The sequence below is a fragment of the Vicugna pacos genome, chromosome 5 (assembly GCF_048564905.1).
Source record: "Vicugna pacos chromosome 5, VicPac4, whole genome shotgun sequence".
Lineage (NCBI taxonomy): Eukaryota > Metazoa > Chordata > Mammalia > Artiodactyla > Camelidae > Vicugna > Vicugna pacos.
Window position 1 is genome coordinate 61,362,697 of NC_132991.1, and position 19,325 is coordinate 61,382,021.

The 19,325-nt window shown below is 32.8% G+C and overlaps 1 protein-coding gene across 2 annotated transcripts in view; it reads left to right on the forward strand.

Moving 5' to 3' along the window:
• The window catches only part of ERBB4 (erb-b2 receptor tyrosine kinase 4), a 987,764-nt gene that overhangs the window by 143,542 nt on the left and 824,897 nt on the right, over positions 1-19,325 (forward strand). The window lies entirely within an intron of this gene.

The window sequence follows — 19,325 nt, forward strand, 5'->3', positions numbered from 1 at the left end:
GTTATATGGAGGAAATAAAATTGGGCAATAGATAAATTTAGTTTGAGGTGATTTTTACTAGGTAGGAATCTTTGGTATTTGATAAAATGTGAAGAATGAGAATTTGAATGAATAGAACTAGGGATAAAGATTTATCATTTGTTGCTATTGACATTACTGTTTAAAACTACGTGCATACATGCAGTATTTAAGGCAGTTAGTGCCCAAGGGTTATGTTTTTTAACAGAAATGTAAATGGCTTCATAATTCTAAACATTAAAATATGAATAAAATATGAACAATACAATATGGGATTTGAAAGTAGGAGTATAAAATTCCTAATGTAATAGGAAGTGAAAATGAGAATAATATTACCAGTATGTTACACATTTTCTTCATTTCCATTAATTCCAGTGAGAATCACCATCCCTGAAAGTTTCAAATTCAAGGCCCAAGGTACTTTATGTAGCTAATAATGTAATAATGTAACTTCCATAAAAACTCTTTGAAGTGATATCTTGTGATTAATTCCCTTATATTTCCAAGTAATTATCAAATTCAGTTACTATAACTATTATTTTTTTTTTTTTGCATTCTCCAGGCTGGTGCCTTGTACTCTTCTGAATTTAGTCTTTGGTCGGCTAATCATTATTTTATTAATTTATTGTTTTTCTACATCTTTCTTTAATTCCTCATTTTCTTTGTTTTACATTTTTCTCAGGCTCCTAAAATATTTTGAGATGTGAGATTTTCAAAATTAATTTTTGAGACACGAAACAAAAGAGAGGATTTACTTTAAACAAAATGAGAGTATTTCTTTCAAGAAAAAAATTTAGTCCTAGATTTTTAGAAATCTAGGTTAAACATCCTATGAATGTATTAAAGTATTTGAGCTGATCATAATACATTTATTATCACTAAATGAAGTAATGTTAAGGATCAGATCAAAGCAAATATTGATAAAAATGGTAGAAATGAGGGGAAAATAGAACACTAAAAATGATCAAATCAGAGTATATTTAAAAATCTCTTACTGTTTCCTTTTTTTAACATTTTTTTATTGATTTATAATCATTTTACAATGTTGTGTGAAATTCCAGTGTACAGCACAATTTTTCAGTTATACATGAACATATATATATTCATTGTCACATTTTTTTCTCTGTGAGCTACCATAAGATCTTGTGTATATTTCCCTGTGCTATAAAGTATAATCTTGTTTTTCTGTTCTACAATTTTGAAATCCCGGCTATCCCTTCCCACCCTCCGCCCTGTTGGCAACCACAAGTTTGTATTCTATGTCTATGAGTCTATTTCTGTTTTGTATTTATGCTTTGTTTTTTGTTTGTTTGTTTTTGTTTTTAATTTTTTTATATTCCACATATGAGCGATCTCATATGGTATTTTTTTTTCTCTTTCTGTCACTTACTATTCCCTTTTTGTTTTGTCTTCCAATGCTGTGTGAAAGAAAAGGAAATGTAAGAACAGGGATTGCAAGTCAAATGCATAACAGGGCCAGGTAGATATGTAAATAAATGAAGAAGACTCTTCATTGAAGAAGAGCCCTGTTATATGAAAGATACAATATCCTGTAATATAAGAAGCAATGTTCCCTGTGATGCTATGCAGAAATGTTAGCTCATTCTTCATGATCTTTCAATTTATCAAGAAATTCAAATCTCTGTATGAGCCCTCGCTATATTTAATTTTTGACAAATAATTTGAGAATTTTAAACAGTGTAGAAACCAAACAAAACACAGAATGGGCTGCATCTGGCTTGTGGCCTGCCAGTTTTTGCAAACTTCGTTTTAGAAACTTCTGAGTCCTAGATCAAGGCTTCTAAAACTTTAATGCCCGTTGTGGATATTCTTAAAAGGCAGATCTGATTCAAGAGGTTGGTCTAGGGCCTGAGATTTTGCATTTCTCACAAGCGCCCAGGTGCCACTGATGCTGCTGGTCCATTAGCCACACTTTGAGTAGTCGGGACCTACAGTGCAGCCTCTACCTGATCTTGTGCATCTTCCAGCTTGGGCAGGATGCGCAGGCTTCAACTCACAAGACGATTCCTACCGACTGGGTGCAGTTACCAGGAATAGTTTGTTTGCTGTGAGCAAGGAAACAAAGACAGTGGTGGCATGTATGTCTCATATTTATCAACCCTTGCCAGCCTGGCCCTCTCATTTTATAAATGAAGAAACTGAAGTTCAAAGAAATTAAGTGACCTTTTCAGCCTTAGAAGGCTAAGAATTTAAGAGAGCAAAAACTAGTATTTATGGAGACAATATGATCATAGTTTATGTCAGATATGCCATAATGGGCCTCTGGGACAATATTCTAATACTTGTTTCAGCTTAATTCTTATTCTGTGCATAGAATGTAAATGATCCCTAAGCAGATTTTGCCAATGAAATTTATACGTCTTAGGAGGTTTGCACCTGAAGATGATGGTACCCATGATCTTTGCCTCACTGCCACTGGACGACATGGAAAATGTTACTGGCTTTGAAGGGGCTTTGTCATGTGCTTCAGTTGCCGTTGTTGATTTGACTGATGTTGACTGGGGATGCTTCTGCCTACACGACACACTTCCTAAAGCTGAGTAAAGGTAGTTTTCCTCAATAGGAAGCTAGTCTCCTCAACATGTACCTACAGTTATTTATGAATTCCTGTAAACTTGAATGTATTTTTTAAATTTTTTTGTGTACTACATAGCTTGAAAACATTATTTTGATTTGTAGGTGGAAAAATATAAAACATATGTATAAAAGGAAACAGATGACACCTGCACCCCAATGTTCATAGCAGCACTATTTACAATAGCCAAAACATGGAAACAGCCTAAATGTCCATCAACAGGTGACTGGATAAAGAAGATGTGGTATATTTATACAATGGAATACTACTCAGCCATAAAAACCGACAACATAATGCCATTTGCAGCAACATGGATGCTCCTAGAGAATGTCATTCTAAGTGTAGTAAGCCAGAAAGAGAAAGAAAAATACCATATGAGATCGCTCATATGTGGAATCTAAAAAACAAAAACAAACAAACAAACAAAAATAAAGCATAAATACAGGACAGAAATAGACTCATGGACAGAGAATACAGACTTGTGGTTACCGGGGGGGGCGGGGTAGAGGGTGGGAAGGGATAGACTGGGATTTCAAAACTGTAGAATAGATAAACAAGATTACACTGTATAGCACAGGGAAATATACACAAAATGTTATGATAAATCACAGAGAAAAAAATGTGACAATGAGTGTGTATATGTCCATGAATGACTGAAAAATTGTGCTGAACACTGGAATTTGACACAACACTGTAAAATGATTATGAATCAATAAAAAATGTAAAAAAAATAAATAAATAAAAGGAAACAGATATCGTTAAAATGGAAAAACAGATTCTATGATTTATCAAAGACCATTTGTTTCCTATATGCACTTTTTCTTTATTTTTTTTAATCTTATAAAACTGTTTGTAGTGAAGGAACTATTTTTATTAAAATTAAGTTTAAAATGACATTATGAGGTTTTTTACCCCCCTGTATTTGTAGTTAATTCAGTTTGACTGATAAGGCTGAATTTGCTATAGATTGTCAATGTTTTTAATGACATTTGGTTTATGGTTCTTAATATTGTTTCATTTTCTATAATGTCATTTTAGAGTTGTTATGATTTTCTCTGCATTATTACAATTTATTTGCTTCATGTTTTCCCCCTTAATCTTAGGATTTATATATTTTTATTTCTGTCCTAAATGGGAATACGCTTTTCCAAAACAGCTTTTAAAAAACTTTATCAGCACAAAAATAAAACTCATTTAATCAAGAAAAACAAAGATTCACTAGATCATTTAGGCATTTTATTCTTATATAAACTTAGGCATCTTTGAAAAACTTTGGTTTGGCTGACTTAATTATTTCTTTGCAAACCTAATTTTGTGTTCCTCACAGAATGATGTTAGTTGTATATGCGAAGTGACAGAAAGGCTATTAATTCCTGGTTCAAAAATCCAGTGAGCAGACAGCTTTTCTTTTTTCTTTGCTTAAAAAGATTTTGACTATTTCGCAAAATATGTGATTTATTTAAATCTGAAGCAGAGACAGTAATCATTCATAGTTAACAGTCTGTTACACACACACACAAAACTAATCTGTTACAGCTTCCTAATTCAGAAGAGTGCCCTCCCTGTCTCCCACTGAAATAAGTGATCCTGAATGGACAGTGTACTGGCATGCATAGAATGCAAGTCAGTCTTAATAGCCAGAATAGTGTATTTTGGGGCTGGGGGAGAATGGAATTTATTTAGAGTCTGCTCACAGCTTAATCTGCCACCACAAGTGTCAGTGGCCTTGGCTCTTATTCCCAGCTTCTTTTGATGAGCCACCAAACTTTTTTGCCCTCTCCTGAATAGCACAGGCGTAATTTGCCATAATAATCAAAACTTTGCATCATTATGGTCACGGCTGATTCAGCTTTTTTTATGATACATTTTAAAGGGAGGGGAAATAAGTATGAGCCTTATGGGAGATCTCACATTGTTTGTCAGCCTTTTTATTCCCTTTCTTTGGTGTTTTGTTTTGCTTGTAAAGGCTGCCCAGTTCCATTATCCCTGGCTTTCCTACTCTGCAAATTGCTGACTGAGAATTCTTTATTAGCAGTAGTAGGAGTCAAGGGGCTTCAGAAAGAAATTCATTTTTTTGAAAGAAAAAAATTCAGGTTCTAATTGGGCACAGGACAACTTGGAAGAGCATAGCATGCACACTGTAAAATTGTTGGCAATACATGCTCTGAATCTCTTCCCCAGTATTTTCCCATCTCCCTTCCCTCCCATCTCCCTAAACAATCAACTAGCTGTATGCTAGGTTGATTCGAAAGAATGGCTAATTGCAGAAGGAATTAGAACTACTCAACAAAGCCAGAGTGAGAAGTTTTTAGCTCAAATTTGAGATAGGCAATATTCCACCTTTGAAGTAAATTTCCCCTCAGAATAGATTTTTCAGTAAACTTAAACAGTCTATTTAAGATGTGTGGAATTTTGCCATTCTACAGTGCCAGTTGGATGGTGTTCATGGTTCCTCTCCTCACATTCAACATGTTAACATCTGTAAACACAAATACTCCTGTGCTTGATCCTCATCCCATTGCTTGTTTGGTATCTATGCATAATAACTTCAAATCTATAGTGCAAAAGAAATCATGAGCAATAATGAGTTCTTGAAAATTTTGTAAGTCTGTATGTAAACCTGTATAGAGGCTTGTTTAGCGTGATATTACTTCACAGTAGGTTGGAAAAGAAAATAAAATACAGATATCAAGCGCTGTATTTTAGAACATCCTATACTGAGAAATTAGGTATTTATTGAAAATACCAGTTATTCTGGATTCTGCACAGCTGAATGGGTTATATTACTCCACTGATACATTTGTGTAGTCAGGTAGACAACGCTTACATTTTTATCTGTTCTCTTGAATTATAAAAGGCAACAAAATTATATTCTAGTGTAAATTCCAGTACAAATTCATACATAAATTGAATTATCTAACAAAATTTTGAGTAACTGCTTCTCAAATAAATATGTAGATTTGTATTTTTAAGAAAGCAACAAATTCAGGTTCCCTAGATACATTTGCTATCAAATGTAAATTATTTTAATTTATTTTTTTCATTGATAGCTGGCTTCAGTATCCTTACCTAAATGTATTCTTGAGTTTGAAATTGTTTCTGGATAAATGTGAAGGTTGCATTTTGAAATAGTAACAATTCAATGAAATAATAATCATGTTAACAAATTCATTTATTTTTAGGCATCCGTGTATATTTTACTATTCAACGAGGAATATGCAGTGTATTTCTGTTGTCAATGATAATGAGGTGGAATAAATATCAGTCAAGATTCTGCTTGCTTTCGTATTCTAACTTTTGTTACGTAAAAAATGGTCTTTTCCTTAATAGTGTCTTAACCAGATATGGTGAAAATAAATCCCTTTTTGAGTGTATATTTTGAAAAATAAAAAGTCTGCTTGTGCTATTTAATCACACAATTATAAACAGATACCTTTAAAAACCATATTATCCAACAAGTTAAAAAAATTATACTATCACATCATGTGAATATGAATATGGCACAGATATCTATTATAATTATAATAGGATATATAATAAAATGTTAAATTTAATATCTGCTGTTAATTTTTGGCCAATATATATGATATGCAGTCAGTGAATAGGAAGACATGATTTTCATGTTTTAAATTCATGTTTATAGGCATGAAAGTATATCATAACCCAAAGGGGAAAAAAAAAGTTATAATGGTTAAAAATGATACTTAGCAATTACACACCATATTTAAATTTCAATTGTTTTATAATTAGACCTGTTAAATTGTAACTCTTTTAAAATTATAACTTTGTTTATGAAAGAAAACTTCAGATGTACAGTTGTGTTTGTGTTTTAAGCTGTATTCCTTTTTTTTTTTTAATGGTGATATGAGGGATTGAACCCAGCACTTGTACATCTAAGCACATGCTCTACCACTGAGCTATTACCCTCCCCCTTTATGTTATGTTCTTGTTACTCTGAGATCAAAATCGCAAAAATTTGTTCAATATTTTCTATTGTTTTCTTATTCATAATGATTGTGTTGGCAATGACCATATCTGTATTTTGGTAAAATGAAGTTTCTATTTATGTAATTCATCAGTGTCTGTGAGCATATTTGGCATCAGTGTCACGATTTAAAAAATCACGTTAAGTGACAGTTATATTTTTTCTCTTTACTGATTAGTCAGAGATTGTATTAACTTTTAAAGAGCTAAGTTTTCAGCATATCAGAATGGACTTGTGGCTACTAAGAAAAAAGGATATGCTGGTGTATGTCTAAAAATAAAAAATAATAATAGTTGATCTAAAAGCATATACTCTAAGCCTTATAAGTCTTTTTTTAATTAGCAACTGATTTGGTTGTTCCTTTACTTATTTCAACTTCATTTCAAGTTATTAAGCATTTATTTTAGCATATTGTTGGAAGTATTCACTTACGTATTTGAAAATCATGATTTTGCCCAATTTTCCAATACGGAAAACCAAAAAGATGACTATTGAATTCAAAACTTTATAGTAGCAGAGTAGAAAAATATTCATAGCTTCAAATGAGGTGTTTATATAACTCTTTGAAGTATTCAATTAAATTATTTGTCTCAAAAATTTTTATAACCTAGAAATAAAACTTACTACATGAAACTATTTAACAATATTACATTTATAAAAATATGTGCTTTATATGGCTACAATTTATTGTGTATATTTCATCTATCAAAATGTTTGTTATTAAAATGTTATATACTGATCATTTAAAAATACTTTTATGTATTAAATTTTGATACATATGGGGTATCAAAATATTACAGTATCAGACTATTGCTACACATAGATAATCAATTTGGTGGTCCAAATGGTATATGCATGAAGAAATTAATTTCAATTATACTATTGATCCCAATTTTAATTTTGTATAATCTTTTATTAGTATATCTAAACAAAGGATGAACCCCAGGTCCATTTTGTCATGATCAGTTCCCAGAGCCCATATAATTTAGATTGATCTATCTCTCTGCTTCAATATTTAGCATTAGAAATACTGGTTATCCTAGTCTACTCTTCTTTTAAAACATATAGAGGAGTTTTCATACTTCTGCTCTTTCATATTACTCAAATGATGACATAATGAGCATGTGCCAGGCATTACCAGACATATATTATTATTTCTTTATTGTGGATGAACAGATTGAGGATTATAGAGGTTAAATAATTTGCCTAAGGCAATATAGGTAGCAGTTGCCAGAAATGGATTTCAAATTAGTGGCTGTCAAGCTATAACCCCCTTGCCCTAAACATTATTCTACATTGCAAAGGAAAGCTTTCCTCTAACCATGCATTCTCATGCACTAAGGAATTTGTTTTTTTAATATAATTTGGCCCAAATTGCTGATTACTTAATATGAATGGCAGCAGAAGAGTTAATTAGTAATAACATTCTGCAGTGCAATGTGCTTTTGAAGGTCAAAATTGCAGTTATGATATCATTTACTTTACATAGAGTCCTTATTCAAAACATTTCCTTGTTTAGAATCCATGTCATATTGGTCATAATTTAAGAGGGAAACTAAAAATTTCCTCTGAGAAGCATCTGTTAACAAAATGAGTCTATATCAGACGTGACAATAGCAAAGTCTGAGCATATAAATACCTAAATGAGACCTCTGTGACTAATGCATGAGCCTTTAGTCTAATAGGCCTCAGTGTATCTACCACCATATCTTCCATCAGAAATAAGAAGTGGAGGATTCAGATGGTTTTAGGCACATACTAACAGGTAGGCTTACAGATTAATAATCTTATGTAGATTTATTAAGCTGTAAAACATTTAGTCTGTTGCCTACTGCATAGTAAGTACTCTACAAAAGTTGGTTAATTTTTCCCCCCTAGGAAAATTAGAAATGTTGAAAGTGACCACACTTTTCTGTGGTAGGATAGGATTGTCTTACCCTCCTTAAAATCCCATGAAACATCCACACAACAGTGATTAATAAAAATGGTTTCTACTAAGTTCAGTCATTTAGCAGCACTTACTGATGACTCAGGATGTACCAAATATTACAACAAACATAACTGATTTAAAAAAAAAGTTGCTAAAGGAGTTCTGAGGAAAAAAGAGATGACTTCCAATTGCATGAGGGAAAGAAGAACAGAGATGCCTTATGAAGGCATTGAGATATGAGGCTTGGAGTTTCCAGGAAAGGTGAGCTTGAAGAGATGGGGGCTGGAGGATGGGCATCCGATCAGAAGAGATCACGTGTGTTAGGGCCAGGATGTGGGAAAGGGCGAAGAGGGTATGACATGGAATAGTTTTGTTTCCTGGCACACAATGGTAGAAGGCCTGAGAGAGGGTGGAAGTTAACTCTGGAAAGATACTGTGAAGGCTATGGAAGCCTCTAAGATTCCCTGATTGTGGGACTCTGAGAAGTCTATTAAATTGAAATAATGGGAAGTCATTGTGGATGCCTTCATTTTGAAATGATAGAAAGGTTCTTTGTTAAGGACAGTGAGGTGTCAGTTTTCCACAAATAGATCCCCAGACAAACACTACTGATATGGAAGAAGAACATTGGTTTACTTCTCGTGTTGTGATAAAAGAAGGTTATGTGATAGTCTCTGTTTCTGATCAAGGCATTTAGATGCAAAGGTAAAAATTCTTGAATTCTTGACTTCGGTGGAAACTTGTTATATCCCTCAAGGCACATATTAAACACACACACAGACACAGACATGGACACACACAGACACACGCAATAATGACATCCTCCATTGAAGAAAGAACAATAAATGAAAAGTAGAACACGCTTTGTTTCTGCAGCAAATGTAATTTCTTAATCTTTTTATTTTTTAAGCATTAGTTTTCTTACCTTTAAGAAAACAGAAAATCTTCACAATAGAATATTGGGTTCTGTTTCTTTTGATGTAGTAATGCATATACAATATTGTGCTAATGATTAACTGTTGTGCCCCTGAGGTTTCCCCAGACAAAACCGCCTTTCAGCAGATTGCTTATCTGCTATCAGGGGAGTGTTTACAGCAGCTAAAACTCTTAAGCGCCTTGTCTCTGAGACTGATGGGGATAATTAAGCCAGTGTTTGCTAGCCCTCTGCTCTTCTTCTTTGTGAGGTTAGAAACTAGGAAAAACAGGATGCATTAGCCAAAAACAAAACCCTGGACATTCATGTTCAGCAGTTTGGTATAGATTTTATTGGTTGACTTTCCTCTAAACCTTCCATTTTGTTTCTGATACGTGCATACCTGAACCTTCTAGCAGAATAGAAAACTGCTCTCTTAATACAGATCATCTAATTTTTCACAAAGGACATGTATATCTATATATAGGTATATATCTATATCTCCAAATTTTTCAAAAATTCAAATATTTCTGATTTGCTGCCACATACCCACTTTAGAACTAGTTTGATATATGCCGTGTACTAATAAAATAGAGCATAATATTCTGACTCAAGATCTTTAAAAATTGTTCTTGTCATTGAGGATTTTGTTGTTTTAGAAACTATATTTACTGTGAAATTGTGTGGCAAAATATGATGTTGCACTGGTGTATTTTTCCCCTAACTTCTGGGTCTCCAGAGGAAGAATTCTCATAAACAATTTTACATGGTTTACACAAAAAGATAGATGAAATAGAATAATTTTTATCAATTGCTCATGCAGCAAATTAGGATAATGTACTATTTTAACTTAATCTCTAATCAGTGTAGGGTTTTTTCTTTTTTTCGTATATTGTAAATATTTTTCAATCCCAAGTTTTCATAATTGAATTTCAATTCTGAATCCAGAATCCAGTGTTTAATGCTGGTGAATTATTGTTAAAAATTATTTAAGTATGAATATTTCTTTACTTCTGTTCTTTAATCCACTCTTTATAAGTTGCCAATAATGGCAACATTTAGTTTCTGTGATTTTTAGTCCAGTGAAGGACTATGCAGTGCTACCAGTTTTGGTAGCAAATTAATGATTCATAGTTTAGACAAGATAAGTCTCTCTATATATATGAAGAACTCCAGTAATTAAAAAAATAATCTTAATTATCAAGAAATTCAAATTGAAAAGCTATATTATGATTAGCTAATATGCCATATAAGATGATATAATCAAGGGATAAGAATTTATTCTCAAGTAAACATTTATAATCCTACATTTTTTGAACAACACACTTCTCAAACAAATTACTTGTCTTCAAAATTACTTGTCTACAAACTACTTGTCTACAAATACACTTGTCCATATTTTAGGATATAAACCAAAATATTGTCAAACAGAATCAAGCTGAAGATCGACTATTATTTAACAACAAATACTGCTAATTATCAAATGTAAATTTATAGGAAAAGTCATAATATTATGATAAAATATTCAAGTATATGAAGTACTTAATAAAAAGACATGAATAGCACAGGTCACAAAAATTTTATGAATGTCTCTGTTGGAAAGATTAAAATAATTCTTTTTTTTAATGTATTCATACATAGGAAGATAGGACTCTACTCTTTCAGAAATGGAAATACAAATAATAGTTGTTATGTTTGAATATTATTACTGTCAAGCAACTTTGTTTGAGAAACTTGAAAATATCTATAGAAAGCCATTTAGAAATGTTCTCGAAAGCAAAATTTGGCCTAGAAAATGTACTTTGACAAATAGGAGAAGAATGAGTACACTATGTTCAAGAGTAGTCTGATGGAGATTCTGGGTGAGACCAGTGGAAGTCAAATGAATCCATCACCATGAAATCCATCATTGTTCATCCATTATCTAGACCCTCACAGCTCAGAAAGGATACTCTGTCCCCCCCACTGTGCTCACCTACTATATTCTTGCAGTGTGATGTAGTTACCAAGTAACCGTACGTCTGAACAATTTCAAGTCTCCCACACTGCAGGGCAGTACACTGTACTTTTGATAGAAAGCTACGTTTCTGCACTATTCAGTGTTAAACAATTGTAAGGAGGCTGGTAAAAGAAAAATGTCAGATGTGTTTATGAGACCATTTTCAGTTTCTGGGCTTTACTGTGGGCAAGTGTACATTTCCATGAAATGAAGATGAGAGAAAGGAAAGGTGAAGCATTTCTGAGATACTAAGCCTAATGAAACAAAGCTCTAAAAGATTTATTGTAAATTTTCATTAAATTATCTTTTGCCTATTTCCCACAGTTTATGTGTAATATATTGTAGACACATATTATAGTTAACATGTTTTAATGACTTTTTGCTACCTCTTCTACATGGTCTCTAATTATTTTTAAAATAATATTCTCACAGCATTCCTGCTTCACAGATGGACAGATGGATAAGCATGCTCCATTGTTTGTTAAATTGGTCTTACCAATTCATCTTAATAGTAGGAGGACACTATCCAAAGAAACTTTATAATTTATCATCATTAAGAGGTAACCATAATATTTAAAGAAAATGCGTCTTTTTTTATCTTAAAAATATTTGATCTAAATGAAGTAATATTAGCAAGAATCTGTGTTGTAGATGAAGGGGATATGGGAGGAAAAGCGACAGCCAAGAGACAGATTATCTTCTGGGATGCCAAATTTCTCCTTATCAATTTTAAAGAGTAAAATACATACATAGTCCATTATGTACCAAATTTATGAAATATTTTATTTGCATATATTAAAATTTAAGTAATCATATTCAAAATTATTTTTTCTTAGGCCACCAAAGTCCTTTAAAATGATAGAATTAGAACAAAATATGTTCATGTTTGATTCATAAGACCTAGAGATGTATTAATCAATAAGGTGTTTCTATGAACAAATTACAAAGACAATAAGATGAAGCAATTCGTTTTCATTTTATTTTCACATGGAAAATAATAGTATGGGTAATATTCAATGAGCACTCATACTATTAAGATAAAAGTTGGTAAAATCAGTTTATCAGACAAAGGATGGTTCATATGTGAGTCTGTTCATCTGTAAAACATATGTGCCATGAGATTATGATTTAAAAATCGAGAACATATATAGACAGTGGTAAAAGAGGTTGTTAAAATGTATTAACTTGTTATAGACAAGAATGGAAAATGGCAAAAGGTCATGCTTCTCTATCAGACAGTTAAATATTATGTGATTAATTGTGAAGGGCATTTTTTTTTGAAGTCTCCTTTTGGTCATTACTTTAAAAAATAATTTTGCTATTGGGAAGAGAAGTAGCTGCAAGAAACAAATTGTACCATCAATATAGCCTTAAGATTTTTTTTTTCTTTTAAACAACACTTTGTTCTCTGTAAACCAAAGTGAAGAAAAACAGAGTTTAAGGTAGGTCTCTGCGACAGACCCTCTGGCCGTGCCCTTGACTGATGGCTGTGTTTATAACTCAATTAATGAAGTCTTGATTCTCTGTAAGAACATGTGTAATTTGTGTAGTTGTGTGAGGATCAGACAGCAAACTGGTTACCTGCCCCTTTCAAGTACTGGCTGAAATAGTTTGCAATAAGCAGTTTAGAACAGTAAATATTATTTAAAGATCCTGGGCTAGTTAACAGAATCAGCTTTTTATAGAAAAGGTCAAATTGCTTTATGTTCAAAGTTGAATATAGTTGTAAGGATAAACAATAACTGTTTCCCCTCTCGGAGTTTGTTTGAAATGTATTACTGTACACAGAGGGAAATTCATTTAATTTTATTGGTGCTTTTCCTTTAACCCCATTGGGACTAAACTGCACATAACACATTTCCCTTTTAGAGCTGACATGGTTAACTTCCTTACAAAAGGTGGGAACAGATGCCATGTAGGCTGGCAGTGTTTTCACCAAGCTTATTAGTATTAAAATTTTGTTTTTTGCACTGTCTCTAACCCCATCATGGTTAATATAAAATATACTGTTTAAAAGCTAGGATTTGTTGAAATCCTGTAAGAAACTCCATACTGACAAGATGACTGTTTATGAGTATATTACAATGATAGACAAGATTTTAAAATGTCTTTTATTGAGAAGTTGGGAAAAATGGACTCACAGTTATGAGCATAAACAGCCGTGTTACTCTGCCTTGAAACTGTAGCATGATGATTTCTTATCTCTCTTGGATTTTTCCATTGCTGTTAAGCTAAAGCTGAGAAAATGCCACTCAGTCCTCAATGACCATTTAAGGGCTTCAGTTGGTTTGTAGATTGGGGCCCTTTTTATTTCCAAAGGGAGCAAACTTCATATTTTTGTACAGACCATTTTTGTACAAGCCACGGAGAAGCTCATTTTAATGTTTATTTACTGTTGATAATTTGCTTGTGATCCTATAATACAGGATGTAGGATATATAAAATAAGCCATTATTGTTCTTCAGAACTTTATCTAATTGTAGTAGTCTTGTCCATAAAATACAAGAACACCTGAGCTGACATATAGTATAATGATAGTTAATCCATTGCAATTTGTGAATTAAAGATACCATAAATGATTGAACTGGAAAATATAGCTTGCATTATTTAAATACTGACTAGTCACTTTTTTTTTTTCTGACTAGTCACTTTTTTTAGTAAAACTATTCAAGATAATTTTCATAGACAATGAGCTTAAGATATACAATTTAAATTAATTATCAAAGTCTTATTTCCCATAATTGACTGTATCCCTGAGGAATAAGTCAAATGCTTTATTTGACATTAAAATACTCTTAAGCCTAGCACAAGTCTTTGTATTCATTATATAGTTAATAAGGACTTCCTGAAAATAAAACAGAACAAAGGAAGAGAAAAGAAAACCAATAGATGTATTAATGTTCTCAAGTTCAACTGCTGTTGGTAAAAGCCACTTGGAAATATTAAGTGATTGATACCTACTTTCTTTTTTCAATTACCTTCCCTTGTTTTCCTTTCTGCAAATGAAACCTCCCATGAAAGAATCTCTTGACCTGAGAAATACCTCCATAATGGCAGTGCTAGTTTTCAGGAACAGCTGCCTGTCTCGCTCTTTGTCTGTAAACGGATTTGGAAGGGAGATCGAAATACAAAAAAAGCTTTTCCTTTTGTGAAATTGCTGATGTGAAAATGAGACTCCCTGGAGTACCCATGTTGTTTTCCGGAGTATATATGTTTTTTATGTTTGAACGTGCATGTGTGTGTGACTGTCTCAATGTGGACACCATTGTGTTGCCTGTAAATATAATTCTGATGTTGCATAGTCCCAGTTGATGGAACACCTTGAATCTGATTTGGAAATTTCCATAAATATTCCTTCTGCCTGTGGCCACCTCATGCACAGTCTCTGGTCTTCTTTACTTCGGAGTTATTAAAATTACAAAGCATCTCAGGAATCTCTTGGCTCCACAACTATTCAAAAATATCACATGACCTCGATTTAAACTTGCTCCTAAATGTAGACATTTTTATTTGTGAAGCTGCTTCAGGAAAACTGTTTTAAACTTCATTCATGCAATAATTATATTCTTTTGGTTAGTCAACTGCGTGTGGAACAAAGACTACAAATATCTCTGCAGAATTAAAAAAAAAAAAAAGCCTTCATGGTCAGATAAGCCAGACAGTAGATAAACTCTATAGTAGTGGATATATTCTGAAAAGTTACAAAAGCTTAACAGAGTACAGGCTTATTTCTCATAGAAAGGATCAGTGTAGGTCAGCTACTTCTCCCTAACCAGTGGCTACACTATCTGGCTCATGTGGCCTCCCAAGTCACCCTATAAGGAAAAGAGAATAATGAAGGAGATTCATTGGTTCCAAATCGCATTGTCCCAGAAATTACAACATAGTTTTCCACTCATAGTCCATTGATCAGACTTAGTTACATGGTCCTGATATAATGGGGAGCATTTATTGAATCTGTCCCAGAGATCTTATGATCTGGCTCTTAACTCTCCAGCCTAATGTTTCAAGATTTCTTCTATACTCACTCTACTAAATATATTTAAATGTGGATTCCTTTTTCCCTTTTAAAAATATCTATCTGAGCTGTGTTTTAATGAGCAGTTTCAGAGACACTACATATATTTTTAGAGTAGAATTTTTTTTTGAAGGTGCAGAGGAAACAAATTAACAACAAAATATCTGGTATAGATTATATCTGTCCTAGAAAATAATCTTTAATAATTTGTATCAGCACTTCATTTGTTTTTAGTGGGCCCCAGGTCTAAAGTTTAGGGCCATGCATTCATTGCCAGATAATTCAAAGCTAACACAAACAGTTATTCCCCAAGAATTTTGCATTTGGCACAGAACAACATTAAATTTGTGGAGTGGGAGTGTGGAATTTCCCGGTGTGCCAGGCAACTCACCATAGTGAAAGGATTTTTTAATAGGTAATTTATTAATAAAGTATGTTTTTGCTTACATTTTATGGTTTAGCATAATTTGATTTGCTGCATAAAAATATGGTGCTATTATACAAGTAAATTTCAGTATATTTTATTAAGTTATTTTTATGATATTATACATAAAAATTTATTTATTTTATTTAATGCATCTAAATAAGTAACAAATTTTTCTTTAAGAATATTTAAATTGATATTTCAACTAACAAAATTGCTTGATAAGTATTTTCTAGTAAATTATTAGTTGTTTTCTTCCCAAAGAAGAGTCTCTATTCAAGATTCTTGTCTTGATTTCCGTTTTTATATCTAGTACATTCGTTATCATTATTTTGTAAAGTACTTTCCTCAAAAGATGATACCATACTGATCCATTTATGTGAGGGTCATTTGCAAGTGTATGATATTAGCAGCATGATTGTCTCTGTTTGTATAATCCATAGCTGCCAAGATATTCATACATACTCCATTTATATGCTCAGTTATTGGGCAAATAGGGAAAGATAAGGAATGAACATTTTCTTGTAATAGCTACTGTGACTGTTAAACACTTGAAATGTTACTAGCATGAGGAACTAAATTTTAGATTGTATTTAATTTTAATTAATCTAAACTTAGACAGCCACATGTGGCTAGTGGCTAAATTTTGGCCAGCACTGCTCAAAAAAATTTGAGGAATAATTAACCCAAGTTTTGTATTATATATTGAAAAATAATCAATGTCCTCCTCTACTCTCCCACTGCATGTAAAATACAATATTTGAAATTCGCTCTATATTCAGTCATTCCCACTGTATTAGTTTGCTAAGATTACTGTAACAAAATATCATAGATAGGGCAGTTTAAATAACAGACATTTATTCTGTCTGTTCTGGAGGCTGGAAGTCCAGGACCAAGGTGTGAGCAGGGTTGAGTTTCTCTGAAGTGTCTCTCCTTGCTTGCAGATGGCCATCTGCACGTGGTCTCCCCTCTGTGTCCATGCATCCCTGGTGTCTCTGGGTGGCTCATGTTTCCTCTTCCTATGTGAATACCAGTCCTGTTAGATTGGAACCCCACTCTAATGGCCTCACTTTAACTTAATCACTTCTTTAAAGGCTTTGTCTCCAAATAGTGTCGCATTCTGAGGGAGGTACTGGAAGATAGAGTTTCAGTGGGACAACTTTGAGGGGGCATAATTCAACCCACTAATAATGCCTTCTCTTCTGCTTGGCATCTGCTCTCTGCCTGGAGATAGATATCCAAGACATTTTCTGTGTTTGCCTTGTTTGTTTTTTATTTCAAGTTAGAATCATATTTGTATTCATTAGAATATAGTAAAAGCAGATTTAAAAACTTATCCTCATTGCAAGTGGTGGCAACTGTTTTTTAGTAACTATTTTATATTATTTATTTTGAATTTGTCTTTCCATTTATGGTTTATTTAATATACTCCATTATGAAGAGTTTTGTCTCAAAAGCTTCTCTCTTTCTGAGAGTAAGTCTATAATGTCTACCATGTTATAAACTTATGAAATAGATAAATATTTGTATTTTACTGACTGTAGAATTCACATGATAAATTTGAACCATTCAGTATCTCTTCAAAATGTTCTCATATTACCAGGGAGTTGAAGGGAATAAAATTTTATTTTATTTTTCTTATTGCTTTTTGAAACATTCAGTATCTCTTCTGACACATTTTAAAAATAAGTTTTCATTCAGAACTTTCTAGAATTTATACTGACCATGCCTTTCCTCTTTAGGCTAAAAAAGCAAATCATTTTCTTATTTCCTTACAGTTTATCTCATGCAATACTTATTGCTTAGTAAATGTTGAGACTGTTATCTCTATCTGTTTGGGCAAGAAGAGTTTTGACAAAGGTCTTAGCCCAAATGCTTAAAGAAATGGTCATGTTGGCAGTAGGAAAATTTGTTTCTATATTAAATAAAAACACAAAAGAAATACATCACAAAAGATGAACCACAAAAATAAGAGTATATTAGAAGTATTAATCTCCTTTGATTGCATTTTAGCACTTTTTGTGGGAATGCATTACACTAATAACTTCAAAGCTTTTGTACAGATTTAAAAACTACTTCTTCACATGGTTGGAAAAAAAGAGGTTAATTTTTCAGCATTGGTTCTCCCTTAAAAATTTTTTTTCAGGAAAGGGAAATATATATTTACTTTTCTTTATTTTTTCCTCTTTTCATTTGCTTTTAGGAACAGATCTTAAGAAAATCTGTGATAAACACTGTAATTGTCTTTTAAAATTTATTTTCTTCTTCTTTCTAGCTAGCAGAATCTTGATTTTTCTAGGGTTGTTCTCCCTGTTTTCTTGGCAAGACTTTCTGTCCTACTAAAGGCAGCCATATGGCATAGTTTTCGCCAAGGAAATATAAATGGGAGTTTACAGGGAGATTTTTAGGAAAATGTTTGCCTGACTAAGGAATAGCTACAGACTCTACTCCCTTTGCTACTCTTCTTCCTGTTTTTAATGTGGAAGGATGTCTGGATCTGCAGCAGCCATCTTGCATCTATGAGGTGAAAAGTATAAGGGAAAAAACTCACAAGCTACAAAACCTCCAAGGGTGGTGGAAGAGAAATACAGAAAGATTCTGTATTTCATTTCACACCCAAACTAATGTCCACAAATGCCCATCTCTGGACTTCTTTCTGACAGAAAAATGAACTCCTATTTGAATGTCTGTTAGTCAAGTTTACTGTTACTCTTAGCCACATGTATTCCTAACTGTTACAGATTGTGTACACTCTAGAACACTTTCAGCCATGTGGAAATGTTCAATATCTGTACTGTCTGATGTGGTCACATGGGGCTATTGAACACTTGAAGTGGAGCAAATGTGACTGGGGAACTGAATTTTTAAATTTATTTCATTTTAATGAACAAATTCAAATTTATATAACCACATGTGACTAGTGGTTACTGGACAGCACAAGCTTAAGACTTACCAGGAATAATTAACCTAATTTTTCTATTATGAAAATTTCAGATTAGTGTCCCCATCCTCTGAAGACAACTCATGTCATATCACCTCATGATACTTATTTACTACTTTTGAAACTCATTATGTCCTCTTACAATAAATTCTAGGCAATTAGACATCTCTTGTGAAAGCATAGGTACCTAAATAGGACCATATGACTGCCTTATTCATAGACTCTCCTGTTCTATGTGCATTTAGCGGTGTTTGGGTTAAAAACTTCTCTAAATATTCAAGTTACAGTCTCTAATTCTTTGCCTAAATCTTGGATTACCATTATGGAAGCTTCACTGCCAGTCATTAGTGTTAGTATGAGCAGATTTTGAATCGTTTTTTGAAAACAGGATTTGCTCTGGGGAGGCAAAAACTTAACACTGTGTGACCAAGCTAACAGACTGAGCACTGAAGAAAAACACAGACTCATACTATTCCCATGGGCTCATGCAGCACAAAATCC